The sequence below is a fragment of the Grammomys surdaster genome, unplaced genomic scaffold (genome assembly GCF_004785775.1).
Source record: "Grammomys surdaster isolate TR1022 unplaced genomic scaffold, NIH_TR_1.0 280, whole genome shotgun sequence".
Classification (NCBI taxonomy): domain Eukaryota; kingdom Metazoa; phylum Chordata; class Mammalia; order Rodentia; family Muridae; genus Grammomys; species Grammomys surdaster.
The window spans coordinates 1955491-1961823 of record NW_021604721.1 but is presented as its reverse complement, the minus strand read 5'-3'; positions in this window follow the sequence as shown (position 1 = coordinate 1961823).

The following is a 6333-nucleotide window of genomic DNA, read 5'->3' as shown; positions in this document are numbered from 1 at the left end:
TAGACCCCCTACACCAGATGATGGCTTTCATTTTTTTTACTAACAAACCAAATTTGCTTTCCTTGTACTACAGCAATTGTTATTCTTGTAAAATGATCTTTGAAAAGTAGCATTTTCCTAGTCTTCTTAACCTCACGTAAGAGAACACCCATATTTCTCTTGCCCTTATCACAGAGGAAAACGTCTGCCTCCCAGCTTCAGAGAGAACAAAGTTATAGTCTTCTGAATGCATGGGTGGTAATTTGAACTTGACCTAACACAGTCAAGCTTACAAGTAGCTTAACTTTCAGAAAGAATGCATGAGCTCAAGATAGAGATGCTGTATGATGTTGTAATGTGGGGGTGGCATGCAATTTCCAGAACATCTGGGAAGTAGGTGAGTCAAAGATGGTCATGAGGACCAATCACTGTTTCTGATTTCTTATTTTCTATACATTAGTAAAAGAGTTAAACAACATGTTTGAACGGAGGATTTAATAACAGAAGACATTTATGATGTTTACTCAATGTTCTGGACCATTAAGCATCAATGACATGAGTTATTGTATATAATATCTGGCCAAAAATCTTTGACCAGGCTGCATTTTACAAGTCTCAGGGCTGCCAGCATCCCAATTTGAAATAGCAATCTGTGGTCAGACCCTTGTTTTCTCAGAGGACTTTGGATTTGAAAGTATCTAGTGTTGCCAGAAAGTACCTTTTGAAGTTTACATTAAGATGGATATTTATTTATTTTCTGCCTATAACAATGACAGTGGTTGAGATAAACTGTTTAATTCTAAATAGAAAACACATCTGCTGTGTCTGCATTGTTTGTGGTTGCTGGAGGGGTGACAATTTAAACCAAGTAGCACACATGACATTTTAAGTGAGATGCCACATGAGGGCTCACAGCTGCTAACATTGTCCTCTTATGCTCTGCGTGGCCCAGTGTGGGTGCCTGAGTCAAAGCCCCCATAAGTGAGCCTACCGTAGATGGGCAGCCAGTGCCTTCTGAGGACTCAACCCCATGGTTTCCCTAGTTATATTTATGTGTCAATTTATGAAAATAAACCAGTAGGTATTTTTGACATTTGTTTGCAATTCGTTTGAACATATATAATATACAGATTCATCTCGAAAGTGGGCATCTTTGTACTCTTAGATTCGTCTATATAAGTCTCTCATGTTTCATAAAAATTTCAAAAATATATTCATACAGTATTACACAATTCTTGTTACACCTAATGTTTATGTATTGAAAGAAAACAGCCATTTTGAATTGGATGTAGCCTATAATATGGACCTTCTTCCTTTTTGTTTGTATGAAGTGGAATCAGTGACTTGACTGTCAGTTTCTAACCAGTAGGCTGATTGGATTTCTATTATATTTTTGCTTTTCAGTTCATAGGGATAGAAGGGCTTGTGTAAGTTATGATAATGTTGCTTCCTTACTATAAATAAGATACTCATTTAATTTTTTTTCAATCAATTATCTAATACTGTCAATGCAATTTTAAAAATGATGGCAATACTGGGTGTTGTAGTCAGTTTTCTGAAGGCTTTACAATACTAAAGGTAGTCAACATAAATTAGAAAAGATGTTTCTTGACAGGATCTTTCAGCTTATTATCACCCAATTCCATCATTCTGGGCCTTTGTCAATGTTGAGCATGATGGTGAGGCCATATACCATGGTGGACCACACAATGCTTCAGGTAATGGCAGGCCAGATGAGACCAACAGAGAGAAGAAGCAGGGCCACCTGGTTTCCAATATCCACTGTGAAGCCATGCTCACAGTGAGCTAATCCTCCCAACCCCACCCTCAACTGCTCAGGTTTCCACCACCTCCAATAGCACCTTAGCTGGGATCAGAATTTCAACATCTGAGCTAGGAGGGGAACATTTAAGATTCAATCACAAGTCTATACATGTGCATTTTTTTCTTGATTTCAAAGGAATTTTCTATCATTAAACCTCATGTTACTTCAGTTCAATTTACTTATTTTTCAACTTAATATCTTTAATATGTCTTTATTAATGATACAGATATTTTTAAAAATCTGTCCAATATAACAATTTTTAATGAACTATCTATCCAATAATCATTATTCCTATTTTCTTACAACTGTCACAGATATTTCAAAGGTCAGCCTCTAAAACAACCTACACGTGATGATCAGTTAATCATTCTAGAAGTTTTTAAATTAAATTTATGTATTTATTAAAAGTTTTTAATATATAGATTCCTATACTAAATTTCTTTTTTCCCAATCTGATGTTGAAGAAACCACATTATTTACTCTTCACAATTTATTGTGATCTGACTTTGTTAATTGTTATCTCCAGAGTATGATTTTTTTCTGATTTATTTATTTATTTTTTTAATTTCTTTTTTTTTGAACATGAAATGCTTTTTTATAGCATGTTTTACAAGGGGAGGGGGTAAGAGGGGCCAGGTAGTGGAAAAGTACAGAATCTTCTTGGCCTGTGCCTTGAAACATTTCATGGTCTATACAGTACACTGCCTTGAATTATGATCAACCTACTGTTCTTCAGAAGATATGGTACACTGCTTGAGTTATGGTCTCCCTGCTATTCTTAAGAATATTTTTACTTTGTTTATTATTATTATTATTTATTTATTTATTTATTTATTACAAAAGATATTGCTATGTAGTCGAGACTGACCTGAAATTCACTAAGATGACTTCAAATTCTCAATCCTCCAGCCTCTTTAGAGCTAGGACTGTAGGTGTACTACCCTTCCTGGCTTCTAATATCATAATATACTGCTACCTACAGCCCCTCTATGTCGGTGGTTTCATTTAGGAGCTTGTCAAATTAAGATCTATATATCTAATATCCTACCTGTCCTTACAAAACTGTATACAGTCCATGATCAGTTATCCTCCCCTCAGAAGTGATGAAGTTGGACATCTGCTCTGTGGTTATTACTTCAGCCTGTCAATTTGATACTAATGATACTGATTCCTTAAATCATATAATAAATTCTTGTTTTAGAATGAGTAGTATGTGTTCTTCCCAAGCCCTGGTGCAAATAATGAAAGTAATAAAATAGTAAAAAAAAATTCAATATTATGGGTTTTAGAAGTAAGCTCACTGCCAGGTATTTAGAATCAAGCAAGTCATGAGAGCCCTGCATTAGGAAAGGAGGTCACATTGTGATGAAATCCCCAAGAAAGTTTTGTTCTTCTTTTTGCCTTGTAAGAACACAGAAAGAAGGTATCATTCATGAAGCAGACCCTAGTCCCTTAGCAGACACTGTAGTGACAGTACCTTGATCTTAGACTTCCCAGTCCCCTATACTGAGAAAAACACATCTGTGGTGTTCTATAAGCTACATAGCTTATGGGATGTTCTATTATCATAGTCCAAATGGACTAACTTGCTTTTAGCACCTTGAGTCTAAAATTTTATATAACAATGCATATTCTGTGTGTATGCACATGTGAATGAGTGTATGTGCACATATGAGTGAGTGTGACTGCACTGTGTGTGTGTGTGTTGTGTTGTGTGTGTATGTGCACATGAGTACAGATAACCACCAATGCCAGAAGCATTGGAGCTGGCGTTAAGGGCAGTTATGAATTTGACATGGATTCTGGAAGCCAAATTGCTTATTCTGTAAGAGTGGGGCATTCTGTTAACCACTAAGCCACTTTTGAAGCCCCTCTCCACCAGATTTGAAAAAAAAAAAAGAATTTTAGGATCAAACTTAGAGCCTCATAACTTAGCTATTTCTCCAGGCCAGTCATGCACAAGGTAAATTACAAGTGAAATCACAGATGTTTTTCCTCAACAGTGTTTCAAGCCTGTTCTAAGTAGCAGAAGTGTTTCCTGTACATTTCTCATTCCCTCACCACAAGACTGGACTGTCGCAGTGAGGCCAAAGAGGAGTCACGCTGCTCAAGTTTATCAGTAAGATTACAAAGACTACTTCTGTGTGCTCGATGTTTGAAACATACTGGGTGTGGTAACTCAATTTGATGCCACTGCCGTGATTCATTTGGATGATGAAATTTTAACACACCTTGACTTTTGGTGACACTAGAGCCAAAGTAACTCAATGAAGAAATTTTGCAGCTGTTTTCTGTGAATTAAAATATTCCTTACAAAGGGACAAAAGAGGCCCATAAGGCTGGGAAAGCCTTATAATCTGCCTCTGGGCTGAACCCCAACCTAAGAGAGACGCCTACACCAATATTAGAAGCCATCTGGTATAAAATTTCCATTTCAAGTACAGTGAATAAAGTTTAAGTTCCCAAGACCTCCCTGAGAATTGACATCTTACTTGAATGACAGAGACATATACATGGGTATTTGACTCCTGGTTGGCAAGTTAAGACATGAATGTTAGGCAAGTCAAGTCTCCTGCCACAGTTGAATACCGCACCCAATGGGAATAGGATAAGTATACAACAAAGATGTGTTCCTAAGGAAATCCCCTATCCCTAAATACTGATTGGTGGAATAAATCCTCTATCCCTAAATACTGATTGCCACAGATGTTTGTGGATTTCAGGCTCAAAAGCTCTGTAGGATCCTGGCTCAGATAGTAGTTCAGCTGCCTGACTGATCAATCTTGAGATGTGCATTCAATAAACCAGTCCAGTTTGAGTGAGACTGGTGTCTGAGTGGTTTGTGTGGTGACTCCTAGACCCCAAAAAGCTGTTTTTCTTGGTTCTGTGATAAAATATCTGGCAAAAGCAACTTCCTTAAGAAGGAAAGGTTTCTTTGGGCCCAACGCTTTAGAAGGGATACAGCCCATAAAAGTCACAGGAGGGGCATGAGACAACAGGTCACATCACACAGCAGTCGGGAAGCAGAGAAGGGAGTTTTAATATTCATATTATTTTCTATTTTTTTAAATTTTTTTACTGGATGTTTTATTTACATTTCATATGTTGTCCCCTTACCCCATCCCCCACTCACCCAAGAACCCCCTATCCCCTCACCCCTCCTCCTTCTTCTCTGTGGATGTAACCCCTACCTATTTAGCCCAGTGCGCTAGTTATTTTAGTGGTACCACCCACACCCAGGTTGGATCTTCAGCCTTCAGCCCAATTTTCCCAGAAGTTCCTTCACAGTCTCACCCAGAGATGTATCCAGAGTGATTTTGAATCCAGTCAACTTGACAAAGAAGATTGACTACCATACCCATTAAATAACAGATAAACTGTGGTTCACGTAGACAGTGGAACATGTGGGCAGCAACATTGGTCATGTGAAAAGCTATTCATAACATACTGTCAAAATACACATCCTAAAGAAGCATGTATAGATTATCAACAGTGTGTGTACACCCACATACATGTATATACATGCATATGTGGGGCCTTGGATCCAAATGTTTAGATGCAAAAGTGACAATGGCATCTCTATAGGGACATCTCTACAAGAACAATTTCTTTATAAACACTAAAACTGATGCTTGTTTTAAAAAATTGATAAATGTGGTCAATACCTATTACCTTTTATAATGTTTCCCATGTAAGATATTTCTAATGTCAGCTAGCTTGTAATTTGATACACATTACTGATACTCAATATTGTATGTGGAAATAGCCCACCTTTCCACCAACTCCTATTTTCTGTGTTAAAAATCACAAAATGCCTACTTCAGACTTGCTTATACATAGGTCACATTGGAAGTCAACATTTATGATGTGAGAACTGTGTGCTTGACTACAAAGAAGACAGAAAGATGTAGAAAGACCTGAAGCAGAGGAAGAAACCCAAGGGACCCCCCAGTGTGGCTGGGACTTTGGCAGAGACTCTTGTAACAAGATGGGGTTGGTGGCATGTTTACTGCCTGAACTCCTGACAAGTAGACTGGGACATTCCTAAAATCACCCTTAGGCCTCAGTTGGCAAGCAGACTCATGGACAGAAAAGTAGGTGTAAAGGGAATGTAAAACCAAAGTCTGTCCCCTTAAGAAAATGGGAATCAAGGTCACATGCAAGGTGAAACTGGTGTAAGCTACTAATAGTGTGGTTAGATTATCTGCAAATACAACCTCTTCTTGGGCTGTGCACTCATTACTTCTGGAAACAACTTAAGAAACAGCAAGTGAAGGAAGTATTCTTAACAGAGATTAGAGTGTTCTGGCATCATGCAGTTCTATTTATTTCTAGTATCTACTTAACTAGAGGTGGCTTCTTTCAAGGGTGATGGAAAGTGTAGTGGGTAGAGACTGAGGGTTGCTCACAGTCTGAGAGACTGTCTGGGCAGAGGTGGGTATGTTTCCTTTCCTGATTACACTCTCAGATTCTCTCACCCAAGACTCCAGGGCAGCATTTGACAAATATAGCCACTGGCCTGGCAGACT